Here is a 14,835-nt window from a genome sequence, read left to right on the forward strand (position 1 = left end):
AGAGGATGAGATGGTTGGATGGCATCACTGACTGAATGGACATGAGTTTGAGTAAACTCCGGGAGTTGGTGATGGACAGGGAGACCTGGCATGCTGCAGTCCATGGGGTCGCAAAGAGTCGGACACGACTGAGCGACTGTACTGAACTGAACTAGAGGGCATGGAGAGGAGGGAGGAGGGAAAAGTGAAAAAACACAAAATTCAGGCAAAAGGAAGGATTTCTGAGGTTTCAGGGACCCTGAGGGGGAGCTCATGGAAATAGGGAAGGAGGTGGGAACCTGGGTCTCACTGGACCACCTTGGAACACCAAGGAGAACAAGTCCCCCATCATCAGAAAGGGATCTGGGCTGGGCCAGGCCAGACCCTCCCCTGAGCAACCTGAGTGCCTGCACCTTGGCAACTGGACCGTTGTCCGATGACTACAAAGAGAGGGGAAGAATGGAGGTAGTTGCACTTCCATTACAATGACTTCAAGGAGGATTTAGCACTAAGAAGGGTGCAGGGGGCCAGCCAGCGAAGGAGAGCCTTGACCCACAGGCTGCAGAGGCACCACCAAATCTGGGGGGTAGGGCAGTGTCACCCAACATCCGGACATGGACGTTGTGACACTCTGCCATAACATCTGAGGGCCGTCCCACCTGTGCCTGGGATTCCTTGACGATCAGAAATTGGGATACTACCATGATAGCTCAGCTGGTAAAGAATCCGCCTGCAATGCAGGAGACCCCAGTTCAATTTCTGGGTCAGGAAGATCCGCTGGAGGAGGGATAGACTACCCACTCCAGTACACTCGGGCTTCCCTGGTGGCTCAGATGGTAAAGAATTTGCCTGCAATGCGGGAGACCTGGGTTCAATTCCCTAGGTCGGTAAGATCCTCTGGAGGAAGGCATGGCAACCCACTCCAGTATCCTTGCCTGGAGAATTCCAGGGACAGAGGAGCCTGGCCAGCTACAGTCCATGGGGTCACAGAGACTCGGACAGGACTGAGCAACTAAGCACAGCACAGCACACGGGATGCCTGAGCAGACTCCCTCCAAATAGGATGGCATCTCCTTCCCTACCAGCAACCACACGGTCCCAAGGGAAATCCCACTCTCCGCCTTGCCCCTGCCCTCTGAAGTCATGCATGGCAGGAGGTGGGCTGGAGCCTCAGGGGTCAGGCCCCAGGGCCCCTCTCCCTCTGGACAACAAAGCTGAAGTGCTGGCTGCCCAGGCTGAGTCCCCTTCTGCAGGAGCAGAGAAGGAGATGCCACTGAGGAGGAGACAGAGGCGTGATCCCTGGGCAGAGTCTGCTTGCAGATGTCTCCAGCAACACCATGACCTTTTCTGCTTACCTGGGCCAGTAAGTCACCAACAAATCCCTGCTTTGTTGATTGGTTCATGATTCTTCAGGTTGGGTGTCACTTTCGTGTATGCGTTTGCATGCTCAATCACTCAGCCATGTTCCAGTCTTTCATGACCCCATGGACTGTAGCCCGCCAGGCTCCTCATCCATTGGATTTTCCAGGCAAGAAAACTGGAGCAGGTTGACATTTCCTTCTCCAGGAGGGTGTCACTTACTAGCAACCAAAACAGTGACCCCACCTGCTTAGATGTGGGCTGCCATCAGGCTCTGCTGGCCACATTACTCCCAATTTTTCTTCCAAACCCACCTTCTTTTAGCAGCTGGGGAAAAGCGTCTCTAACTCAACTTGTGAATTTTTTCTTGTGCAACCGCCCTCCCTCCCACCCACCCACCCACACACGGAAGTGCTCCCTACCCGGCCCTCAGGAAGTGTGGTCTGATGTTGCGACTCTGCCCCTCAGCCTCGGGTCCCTTCAAGGAAATGTCATCTGATTGTGTCCCTGGTGATGCTTCAGCAACAAACACTGCCTTACGAAGTTCCAAACCACTCGCCCTTGAATTCTTGTGAGAACAACTTTCTATCTGTATGGTTTTTGCAAAATGGTGAGGACCCCCTCTGTGGGCTTCCCTGGTAGCTCAGACAGCAAATAATTTGCCTGCAATTTAGGAGACCCATGTTTGATCCATGGGTTGGGAAGATCCCCTGGAAAAGGGAATGGCTACCCACTCCAGTATTCTTGCCTGAAGAATCCCATGGACAGAGGAGACAGGTGGGCTATACAGTCCATGGGATCACAAAGAGTCAGACATGACTGAGCGACTAACACACCCTCTGTGACAAACACAAGACTAGGAAGGGACAAGAATGGGACCCATGAGGCCAGGTATGAAAGTGAAAGTCGTTCAGTCGTGTCCAACTCTGCGATCCCATGGACCGTGTCCATGGAATTCTCCAGGCCAGATTACTCAAGTGGGTAGCCTTTCCCTTCTCCAGGGGATCTTCCCAACCCAGGGATTGAACCCAGGTCTTCTGCATTTCAGGTGGATTCTTTACCAGCTGAGCCACAAGGGAAGCCCTGGGGAATCAGCAAAAGGAGTTAAGGTGGGACCAGGAGGCCACTGCAGGCCAACCTCAAGGTCTTGTGAGGACTAGACTCCCTCCACAGCTTCCATCGTGAGGGTCAGGGTTTCCGCAAGGATCCTGAGGTCACCATAAGGCAGGAGCAGCAGCAGGTCAAGCAAACTGAACCCAAAAGTCCAAGGTCATAGTTGTAGTTAAATAACATCTTCACAGAAACTCAGTCTGACCCAGGGATAAAATACACCACCTCCTTTTTCCTGTATGGCTCTGTGGCTAACAAAAAAGTTTTCTGCCAGAAGGTAAGGCACCCAACTGGTGCCTAGGGTGGGCCAGGCAGGCAGAAAATGCCCTCACGGGTGTTTCTACCAACCACACCCCCCGGCACCCCGAACGGCTCTGGCCTTGTCCTCTCTCTGTGTGTCCTGGAGCTGACCTTCCATGACTTGGGCTCCAGGCAGCAACCCCCACCCCCTGTGCTGTGTGCTGTGCTGGTCATCTTCTGCTGTTAGAACATCAGGTCCAGGACCCACTTTTCTTTTCTCCTTTGTTGGTTTGCCAACATCCATAATCAAACATCTGTAATCAGTGGCTCCCCCATGCCCGCAGTGACGCTCCCGTGTGAGACATGGAGCATTTCCTGCCATATCAGCAAACAAGGACGTCACAGCCACCAGTGATTGCAGCCCTGCAATATGAGCCAGTGAGTCCTGAGGAAACTCAGGAAAGAAAAGAAGGCCTGCCACCCAACTGCCATCAAACTGCAGTCACTCCCTATGGTGAGCCCTGAGGAAACTCAGAATGTGAAAACACAGGACACTGGTCCCAGATAGCTGAGGTGCATATCAAAGGAACGATTTCAGTGAGCCCAGACTCCTGCGTCTTCCATACACAGAAAAGCACTAAATTCCTTAACTTGGGTTATCTGATTTTCTTCAGTTAACAATCATCTTTTGATGTTCCAACTCCCTGCTCTTTGTTACAAACCTTCTATATAACCCGGATCCCCGCCTTGCCTCCTCAGAGCAGTTCTCTCAAGGTTGCTTGAGATGCTGCCTCCAGCCTTGAAGTCCTAAAAATTCCCACCAAATAAAACAAAACTTTCAACTTTTAGGTTGTGGATATTTTTTAAGTCTGCTCATGTTAAGGAAAGATCCTGGGTCCAATTGTCCAGAATCATATGGGGGGGCGGATGGTGGCTAGCTCTGAAAATGGTTTTATCCACTCCTGCCCTTCACCCCAGCCCTCACCGGCCTGCTTCCTCCCAGCCCTCCTGTCTCATCTTTCCGGGGATCCGACCAATCTCCCAGTGCCTGCTCCAGACAGGTGACAATCTGGGAGAGTGGAAGGGCACCAGGGACTCCATCCAGCAATGAGGTCTAAGCAGCAAGAAGGGGACTGACCACCTGTCCTTCTCTGTCCTTGGGTGCCTCTGGCTCCTTAAATTCTGGAAGTGGAAATGGTATCCTGGGTCTAATGTCAGCCTCAAACCAAGACCAAACCAAGATATGCGGGCTCCAGTTAAGGCATGTACAATCAGCCTCCTGTTTGCCCTCCGAAATGAAAGTAACAACAGAAACAGGATAAATAGTCATTGTTTGTTTCTTGTAAACACCTTGAAGTAACAGTCAAGGCAATAGTCAGGGCAATAGTCATGGCAAGGACAAAGAGGGACAAAATCCTTTTTGAGTAAAAGATTAAGGGATGTCTGCTTCCCCCTCTTTTGGGACAAGGGAGACACTACACATGCACAGAAAGGCTCCTTGTGGGTCAAAAGTCAAGAGAGAACACCAAGCCCTAATGAGTCTTGATCCTCCCAGAAGCCTTCACTTCGAGATCCGTCTTGACTGAGGGGTGCGTGTGTACCCAGGAGAGGGTCTCAGGGTAGGTCAGGTGTGGATAAAGAAACCAGATAGATGGCCAGAAGGAAGACAAGGACCTGAAAGAACTGCCCTATATAAATGACTTAACCTCCTCTTTACTGTGCTCCTCATCACAGGGTGGGACACCCACGCCCTTTCTCTCCCCATGTGCATGTCTGCTTTGCTTCTGTCTTAACTAAAATAAACCAACCGTTTCTCTATGCGTTCTCCCACTTGCTGTTGTGCTGTGTTGTACCTACATTTACAGCTTCTGTCTCTGTGACAAATGCATTTTTTACTGAGGGCAAAGATCCAGGGAAAAATAGCCTCTAGCCCTTGCTGGTCTGGTGGCTAGGATTCCTGGTTTTCTTCCAGGCTACCCAAGCTCAATTCCTGGGCAGAAAATTAAGATCTCACTTCACTGAGAGGCAACTGCTCACTGTTGCCTCGCCCGAGATCAGGAAGGGGCATTGAGCTCAATTTCATTGGTCAAGCAGGACTGGGTGTGGGGTTTCACCTTCGCAAAGCAGCTCCAGCTGCAAGAAGGCAGGAAAGACCGGTAGAAAGGCAGGCCTCACAGCTTCGTTTCTTCTGCTGTCCAAGCCCAAGGGGGAGGCCGCACAGGTGGGCAGCTGCCTGCAGCCCAGACAGTTTGGCGCATGGCGCCACCATGTCTGTGCCCAGCTTCTCTTGGCAAGACTGGATCAGAGGTCTCTCAACACCGGACAGGATCATATCAGCCTCTTATTCCTGGCTGAAGGATGCCCTTCCACGGTGCCAGGAGCAGACTGAGGCCTCCACTGGGACAGTGGTCCAGCGCCCTGAAGTATGTATCACACCTCGTACTTGTTAACACTTTCTGGGCAGAGTCGGGCTTCCTGAGACCTTGCCGTGTGCTGGGGTTGGGGAGAGGAAAGCAAGACCAGCAGGGGGTGCCATGGAAGGAGTGGGGGGCCTGGGGCTGGGAGGCTCACCCAGGCCCAGGTGGAAGTCGGGGACCCACAGCCACGATGGAAGAAGACCCTGAGGGCCCCTGAGGAGGGGTCAGGCCCCAGGAGACACAGGGCTGGGCTGCTCCTGCCTTTCTCTCCCTGGCCAACATCCCACGTGTGCTTTGGCCCCCTCCTGCCCTTCCCCACTCACCTCCTTTCCTCCTTGGGCCTCCACTGGGACCCCAGCTTCCAAGAGACCTTTCTCTCTCCTTTTATCACAACACAGACACCCTGGGGGTCCTTGCTGGGAGCTCTGGGAGGGCAGAGAGGGCCTGAGCATCTTCCCAGTGTCCTACAGAGTGGGCATGGTATACCTGAACTTGCAGAAGTCACAGGGCAGGGCCGACACCCTGTCTCGAGAGCTCCAAGGTGCCACTTCATCTAGGACAACCCCCTGAGCCCCGCCCTTAAGGCCCCTCCTGGCTGGGGCTCAACTCTCCTCCCCACAAACCACACATCCGTTCAGGGAGCCCATGTCTAGTTGCTTCTTCTTCTTTTTAGTGGTTTTATCTCTGAGATATCATTAACATACAATCAACTCGATTGTGTCAAGTATATGATGTGATCAGTTCTGATAGATGTGAACACCCACAACACCATCTTCCACAAGCAGCAGAGTGAAGAGATATATCACTCCAAGAGATTTCCTCCAGCTTCTGGTAACCTTTTCCTTCCCCGCTCCCCATCTCTTGGCAACTGATTTCCCTGTCATTAAAAGCATGTTTGTCTTCTCCCAATTTTTATGTATTCACTAGAATTACTTTTGTTATTGTTGTTGTTCAGCCACTCAGTCGTGTCCGACTCTTTGCGACCCCAAGGACCACAGCACACCAGGCTTCCTTGTCCTTCACTATCTCCCAGAGTTTGCTATACAAAATTATACAGCAGGTATTCTTTCTGATCTGGCTCTTTCGCTCAACATAACAGATTTATTCCTGTTGCGGTGTGTATCAGGAGTTTAGTCCTTTGTATTACAATACTGAGTAGTGTTCCATTTTATTTTTTTAAGATTTGTTTTTGGCTGTGCTGGGTCTTCACTGCTGCCCATGAGCTTTCGCTAGTTCCGGTGCATGGGCTTTTCATAGAAATGACTTCTCTTGTTGCAAAGCGCAGGCTCTAGGCACACAGGCTTCAGTACTGGTGGCCTCCAGGTTCTAGAGCATAGGTTCAGTAGCTGTGGCACAGTCTTAGTTGCTCCGTGGCATGTGCCATCTTCCCAGACCAGGCTTTGAACCCATGTCCCTTGCATTGTAAGGCAGGTTCTTAACTACTGAACCATCAAGGAAGCCCCTAATATTCCATTTTATAATACCACCATTGGTTTATTAGTGGCTACAAATAAAGATGTCATGAGCTTCATGTCCAAGTCTTTTGTGGACATGAGTGTTGTCTCTCTTTGGTAAATACTTAGAAGTTGAATGACTGGGTCACGTGGTAAGTATATGTTTAACTTATTAGAAAACCGTTGGGAAATGAAATATTTCTTGCCATATCAGTCAACAAGGATGTCACAGTTGTCAGTGACTGCAGCCCTCCAACGTGAGCCAGTAAGCTCTAAGGGCACATAGGAAGGAGAAGAATGCCGGTCAGCAGACTGCAGCCCCTCCCTATGGTGAGCCCCAGGTGATCTCAAGATGTGAAAAAAACACAGGATACTGGCCCAGGATAGCTGAGATGCGTATGCAAAGAATGATTTCAGTGAGCCCAGACTCTTGCATTATGAGAAAAACTCCGATGCTGGGAAAGACTGAAGGCAGGAGGAAAGGGGACGGCAGAAGATGAGATGGTTGGATGGCATCACCAACTTCAGTTTGAGCAAACTCTGGGAGATGGTGAAGGACAGGGAGGCTTAGCATGCTGCAGTCCATGGAGTTGTCCAAGGGTTGGACACAACTGAGCAACCAAACAACAAGACTCTTGCATTTTCCCACACAGAGAAAAGTGCTAAGTTCCTTAACTTGGGATATCTGATTTTTTTTTAAGTAACAGTAACATTTTGATGTTAAGACTACCTGCCCCTTGTTGCAAAACTTCTATATAAGCTGACTCCTTCCCTCACCTTCCCAGAGCAGTTCTCTCAGGGTTACTTGAGATGCTATTCCTAGACTTGAAGTCCTAAAAATTTCCACCAAATAAAATATAACTCTCAACTTTTAGATTGTGACTATTGTTTTAAGTCCAGCTGTTTTCTGAAGGTGTCACACCTGTTGACATTCCCAAAACCACCAGTGGACGAGAGTTCCAGTGTCTCCACCTCCTCAATAACACTTGGAATGGTCGGACTTGGTAATTCAGACTTTCTAATACACTGTAAAAGGATCACTTCCATCATCTCAGAGTTTTTTATTTGGTGATAAGTTCTAATTAAGTTCCAGTCTCTTAGCAAATCATAACTATACAATGTGACATTATCAACTCTACTCACCATGTTTTACCTCAGATCCTTAGACCTTATTTTGTTTGCTTGTTCGTTTTGTTTTTGCCACATCGCATGTCTTACAGAATTTTAGTACCCTGACCAGGGATTGAACCTGTACCCCCAGAAGTAGAAGCTCAGAGTCCTAACCACTGGACCACCAGGGAAATCCCCTTATTCATCTTATAGCTGAAAGTGTGTGCCCTTTAATCAACCTCTCCCTATTTCCCCCACTCCTAGTCCCTGACAACCACTTTTTTTTGTTTGTTTTTTTGAGTTTGACTTTTTAAAATTCCACATATGAGTGATAATCACGTAGTATTTATCTTTGTCTGGCTATTTCACTTAACATAATGCATTCAAGGGGCTTCCCAGGTGGCTCAGCAGCAAAGAATCCACCTGCAGTACAGGAGATGTAGAAGGCTCAGGTTCAATTTATGGGTCAGGAAGATCCTCTGGAGAAGGAAATGGCAAGCCACTCCAGTATTCTTGCCTGGAGAATCCCATAGACAGAGGAGCCTGGCAAACTACAGTCCTTGGGGTTGCAAGACTCAGACATGACTTAGCGACTAAACAACAACAACACACTCAAGATCCATCCATATTTTCAAAAATGCTAAGATTTCCTTCATGGCTGAATAATACTCATATATATATTCAAATGACACCATTATGGCAGAAAGTGAAGAGGAACTAAAGAGCCTCTTGATGAAAGTGAAACAGGAGAGTGAAAAGGCTGGCTTAAAACTCACCATTCAAAAAACGAAGGTCATGGCATCAGGTCCCATCACTTCATGGCAAATAGATGGGGAAACAATGGAAACAGTGACAGACTTTATTTTCTTGGGCTCCAAAATCACTGCAGATAGTGACTGCAGCCAAGGGGTGCTTGCTCCTGGAAGAAAGGCTATGACCAACCGAGACAGCATCTTAAAAAGCAGAGACAATGCCAACAAAGGTCTGTCTGGTCAAAGCTATGATTTTTCCAGTAGTCATATATGGATGTGAGAATTGGACTATAAAGAAAGCTGAGCACCAAAGAATTGATGCTTTTGAACTGTGGTGTTGGAGAAGACTCTTGGGAGTCCCTTGGACTGCAAGGAGATTCAACCAGTACATTGTAAAAGAAATCAGTCCTAACTAACCATTCACTGGAAGAACTGATGCTAAAACTGAAACTCCAGTACTGTGGCCACCCGGTGCAAAGAACTGACTCATTTGAAAAGACGCTGATGCTGGGAAAACTTGAAGGAAGGAGGAGAAGGGACGACAGAGAATGAGATGGTTGAACAGCATCACCAACTCGATGGACATGAGTTAGAGCAAGCTTTAGGAGTTGGTGATGGACAGGGAAGCCTGGAGTGCTACAGTCCATGGGGTCGCAAAGAGTCAAACATGACTGAGCGACTGAACTGAATTGATGTATTCAAATATATTCATATATATATATATATATATCTCACATCTTCTTTATCCATTCATCCATTGACATACATTGACAGTCACTTAGCCAAAGGGTTTCAAAGAGATATTTGCACACATGTTTATGCAGCATTACTCACAATAGCCAAGGTATTAGCTAAGTATAGATCTCCTGGAGGAGGGCATGGCAACCCACCCCAGTTTTCTTGCCTGGAGAATCCCAGGGACGGAAGAGCTGGGCAGGCTACAGTCCATAGGGTTGCAAAGAGTCGGACACAACTGAAGTGACTCAGCAGGCACAAACACCTCTTTGATGAGCTATCTTAACAGGTACGTGGTGATATCTCATTGTGGTGTTGATTTGCAACTCCTTGATGATTAATGATGTTGAGTATATGTCATGTACCTGTTGACCATTTGGATGTCTTCTCTGAGAAAATGTCTATTGAGTTCCTCTGGCCATTTTAAGAACAGATTGTTTGGTTTTCTGCTATTAAGTTTTTTGAATTTTTAATATATTTTGGATATTAACCCCTTCTCAGATATATGATTTCAAATATTTCCCTCCCATTTTATAGGTTGCCATTTCACTTTGTTGATGGTTCATTTGCTGTGCAGAAGCTTTTTAGTTTGATGTAGTCCTACTTGACTATTTTTACTTTTGTTGCCTTTCCTTTCCAAAAAGTTGCCAAGACTAATGTCAAGGAGCTTACTCTTTATGTTCTTTTTCTAGGAGTTTTATGGTTTCAGGTAATAATCCACATAAGACTTTAATCCATTCTGAGTGTAAGACATGGGTCCTTTCTCACTCTTTTGAATGTGGCTGTGTACAAAAAAGATCTTCACGACCAAGATAATCATGATGGTGTGATCACTCACCTAGAGCCAGACATCCTGGAATGTGAAGTCAAGTGGGCCTTAGAAAGCATCACTACGAACAAAGCTAGTGGAGGTGATGGAATTCCAGTGGAGCTATTTCAAATCCTGAAAGATGATGCTGTGAAAGTGCTGCACTCAATATGCCAGCGAATTTGGAAAACTTAGCAGTGGCCACAGGACTAGAAAAGGTCAGTTTTCATTCCAATCCCAAAGAAAGGCAATGCCAAAGAATGCTCAAACTACCACACAATTGCACTCATCTCTCATGCTAGTAAAGTAATGCTCAAAATTCTCCAAGCCAGGCTTCAGCAATACGTGAACCGTGAACTTCCAGATGTTCAAGCTGGTTTTAGAAAAGGCAGAGGAACAAGAGATCAAATTGCCAACATCCGCTGGATCATGGAAAAAGCAAGAGAGTTCCAGAAAAACATCTATTTCTGCTTTATTGACTATGCCAAAGCCTTTGACTGTGTAGATCACAATAAACTGGAAAATTCTGAAAGAGATCGGAATACCAGACCACCTGACCTGCCTCTTGAGAAACCTGTATGCAGGTCAGGAAGCAACAGTTAGAACTAGACATGGAACAACAGACTGGTTCCAAATAGGAAAAGGAGTACATCAAGGCTGTATATTGTCACCCTGCTTATTTAACTTCTATGCAGAGTACATCATGAGAAACACTGGGCTGGAGGAAGCACAAGCTGGAATCAAGATTGCCAGGAGAAATATCAATAACCTCAGATATGCAGATGACACCACCCTTATGGCAGAAAGTGAAGAGGAACTAAAAGCCTCTTGATGAAAGTGAAAGAGGAGAGTGAAAAAATTGGCTGAAAGCTCAACATTCAGAAAACGAAGATCATGGCATCTGGCCCCATCACTTCATAGGAAATAGATTGGGAAACAGTGGAAACAATGTCAGACTTTATTTTTCTGGGCTCCAAAATCACTGCAGATGGTGATTGCAGCCATGAAATTAAAAGACGTTTGCTACTTGGAAGCAAAGTTATGACCAACCTAGACAGCATATTGAAAAGCAGAGACATTAGTTTGCCAACAAAGGTCCATCTAGTCAAGGCTATGGTTTTTCCAGTAGTCATGTATGGATGTGAGAGTTAGACTGTGAAGACAGCTGAGCACCAAAGAATTGATGCTTTTGAACTGTGGTGTTAGAGAAGACTCGTGAGAGTCCCTTGGAGTGTGAGGAGATCCAACCAGTCCATTCTAAAGGAGATCAGCCCTGGGATTTCTTTGGAAGGAATGATGCTAAAGCTGAAACTCCAGTACTTTGGCCACCTCATGCGAAGAGTTGACTCATTGGAAAAGACTCTGATGCTGGGAGGGATTGGGGGCAGGAGAAGAAGGGGACGACAGAGGATGAGATGGCTGGATGACATCACCACTCGATGGACATGAGTTTGGGTGAACTCCGGGAGTTGGTGATGGACAGGGAGGCCTGGCATGCTGCAATTCATGGAGTTGCAAAGAGTCGGACACGACTGAGTGACTGAACTGAACTAAACTGTCCAGTTTTCTCAATATGTATCATTTATTGAAAAGACTATCCTTTCCTCACTGCATATTCTTGGCCTTGGCTCTTTTGTTGTAAATTAATAGACTCCATGTACACGAGCTTTTTTCTGGGCTCATTATTCTGTTCCATTGATCTTTGTGTCTGTTTTGTGCCAATACCATACTGTTTTGATTACTGTACCTTTGTAATATAACTGGAAATCACAAGTGTAATTCCTCCAGCTTTGTTCATCTTTCTTAAGATTGCTTTGGTCATTTGGGGCCTTTTGTGGTTCCATACAAATTTTAGGATTTTTTTTTTTTTCCTATTTCTGTGAAAAATGCCTTTGGGATTTTGATAGTAGAACCATGGGGAAATAGCCAGTTAAGAACTGTTTGTTGGCTATAGTTTAATGGGTCTTGGGGACAAAAACCCCTTAGGCTTTCAGGGCTACATATTCTGGGGTCTCTTCCCTTAGGTGGAAGTTGGAGCACTAGGAAGACTTCTCTGACAGTCCAGTGGTTAAGACTCTGCATTTCCATTTCAGTGGGCACAGGTTCAACCCCTGGTCAGGGAACTAAGATCTCTCATGCCACAAACTCAACCCCCCCCAAAAAAAATTGAGGGACTATATGTTGGGTCCAACCCCTTCACTTCTGAGGGAGAAGTTGGGAGTTATGAGCTTCCTGCTAGTACACATCACTCTACAAGAGGTGGAGTGTGGCAAGACTGTGTCTCGGCATCACCTACCCTTTCAACGTAGGTCTTTCCCTATTTTCTTGGTGTGTAGCTGTCACTCAACTAGTTTCTGGGTTTATTTCAGAGAGAACTGCTCCATGTGTCAATGTCGATTTGGTGTGTCCCCAGGAAGAGCTGGGTTCAGGTGCCTCCTATTTCGCCACCTTGGACTGCAACTCCCTATGTCTATTGACCCTGCCAAACTTCACAAGTTTTGACTAAGTCACCATAGGACATTCTCAGACAAGTCGCTCATCCCTGGCTCCCTGGCGCTGGACCTCTCCCCAGTGACCTCAGCCCTGCCTGGTGAGGAAGAGGCAGACTGGGCCACCTGAGTTTCTGGAAGAACTGCCTTGGACCTTTGAAGGCTCTGAGGTCCAAGAGGGCCTGTCCCTCCCACTGTCTCCGCTGTCCCCAAGCCTGTACAGTGGTGGCTTGGGCGCCCCTTCTCCTACCCAGCCCTGAGAGCAGACTTTTTGGGAAACAGTGAATGCGGAAGATAACAATAACAGCATCACTCTAGAGTCTTTGGTCATGGGTGAGTGACAAAGACCACCAACAAAAAATTATTGGCGCCTGTAACCAAACCAAAAGAGGCAGAGTGGCCCTAGTTCTCAGGCTCTATTTTTATCTTCCTAAAGTAGAAAGAGGGCTTCCCTGGTGGCTTGGTGGTTAAGAGCCAGTGCAGGAGACGCAGGTTCAATCCTTGGGTCGGGAAGATCCCCTAGAGAAGGAAATGGCAAACTACTCCAGTATCCTTGTCTGGGAAAACTCACGGAAGAGGAGCCTGGCAGGCTACAGTCTGTGGAGTTGCACAGTAGTTGGACATGACTTAGTGACTAACAACAACAGTAGTATAGTAACGAGTGAAGCATTGGTGGCACAGTGGTGAGCACAGTTGGCTTTCTAATACTGCAGTAACAAATTTCCACAAAATCAGCAACTTGAAATTTATTGTCTCATACATCTGTAGATCAGAAGCCCGAGTTGGCTCAACTAGTCTCTCTACTCAGAATTTTATAAGGTCAAAATCGAGTACTGGAGTGGGGTGCCATTGCCTTCTCCAAAGTGTTTGCCAGGTAGGTTCTTATTGGGAGGGTCTGGGAAGAATCTGCTACTAAGCTCATTCACACTGTGGACAGATTCCAGTTCCTTGTGGTTATAGAACTGACGTTCCCAAATCCTCACTGGCTGTTGACTGGACACTGCCCAGAGCTCCCAGGGGCCTCTCTGGTCTCTAGGCTTCAAGTGGGTCCCTGCATTTCACAACTGGTAAAGACACATCAAATGCCTCTCACACCTGGAGTCTCACTCTCCCTTCTGCTTCCAGTCAGAGAAGGTTCTCTGCTGTCAAGACTTCTTGTGATTACATTGGGCCCAGACTAACTCCCTTATTTCCAGGTCTATTACCTTATTACATCTGCATCCTTTTTGCCTGTTTCCTAACACAGTAGCAGGTTTTGAGGGCTAGGACAGGGGCAGCCTTGTGGGAAGGGCAACACTTTGCTGACCTCAGGGCCTCTAGATCCAGGATCCTGACCCTGTTTCTCCGTTTGCTGTGTGTTGTTTGCTGTTGTTGTTGTCGTCGTTGGTGAGTGGGGCACAGGATACATGTGGCACTTTGAGCAGAAAGGACAAGGGTGTTCCTCTCTCAGTTCCACTCCCCAGGGCAGAGCCCTGACCACCCCAGGGGAGGGCACAGGCCCACCCCTTGGACTGAGCACGCCGGCAGGGAAGGAAGATATGTATGGGACTGACTAGCCCATACGTGGACCGCTGGTGGAGGGCCCACCCTGAGACCAGAGGAAAGAAGTCTGTTACCAAAAGAAGGGAGGGGTGCTGGGCACAAAGCCCAGGACTGATTCTTTGACCACTGTTACATGGAGCCCACTCACTGACCCCGTCTCCAGGGCACCCAGCTCAGCACCTCATGGTGCTTACTGCAGTTCTGTAAGTTCCACGGTGTTATTCACTCCTCTTCACCCAGCTCTACCGTTTGCCAGCAGGCTGACTCTTCTCAGGCCTCAGTTGTTCCTTCAGTAAAATGGGAATAATAAAACCCTGTGCCTGGACAGGCTATCTAGGGCTGCTAGGGAAACAGGCGGGAGGCTATGTGTCAAGAAGAGTCTTTGTCAACCTGCGGAGGCCTCTGACCAGAGCCTGGGAGGGACTCTGGGGCTCTGAGTCTTCGGCCAGAGTCTCAGCGGTCCCCCTGGCTCCGGGCCCCTCAGTGTTAGCAGCAGCAAGGCCGACAGCTCCCCGGCGGGCGGTGGTGGGAGCAAGGCTGCCCAGAATGCACCTGGCCAGGCTCTAGGCCATGAAAAGGCGGCCATTCAGGGCTTGAACAGGAGCCGGATGACGAGAGACAGGGAGCCCTGTGCTGAGAAGAGGAAGGCGGCCTCTGCCTGGCCTCCCCGTGGGGTTGAGCTGCCAGGCCGGGAGGGCAGGCCAGCTCACCGCGGAGGGGAGGCGCCTGGAGGGAAGACTAAGCTAGTGTGTTGGAGACCGAGAGGCTGAAAGGAGGCTTGTGTGTGCCCAAGCTGGCTGCCTGGCGGCGGGGGGGATGTGAGTCACTGGTGGCCTGGGG

Source organism: Bos taurus, chromosome 2, assembly GCF_002263795.3.
Source record: "Bos taurus isolate L1 Dominette 01449 registration number 42190680 breed Hereford chromosome 2, ARS-UCD2.0, whole genome shotgun sequence".
NCBI lineage: Eukaryota > Metazoa > Chordata > Mammalia > Artiodactyla > Bovidae > Bos > Bos taurus.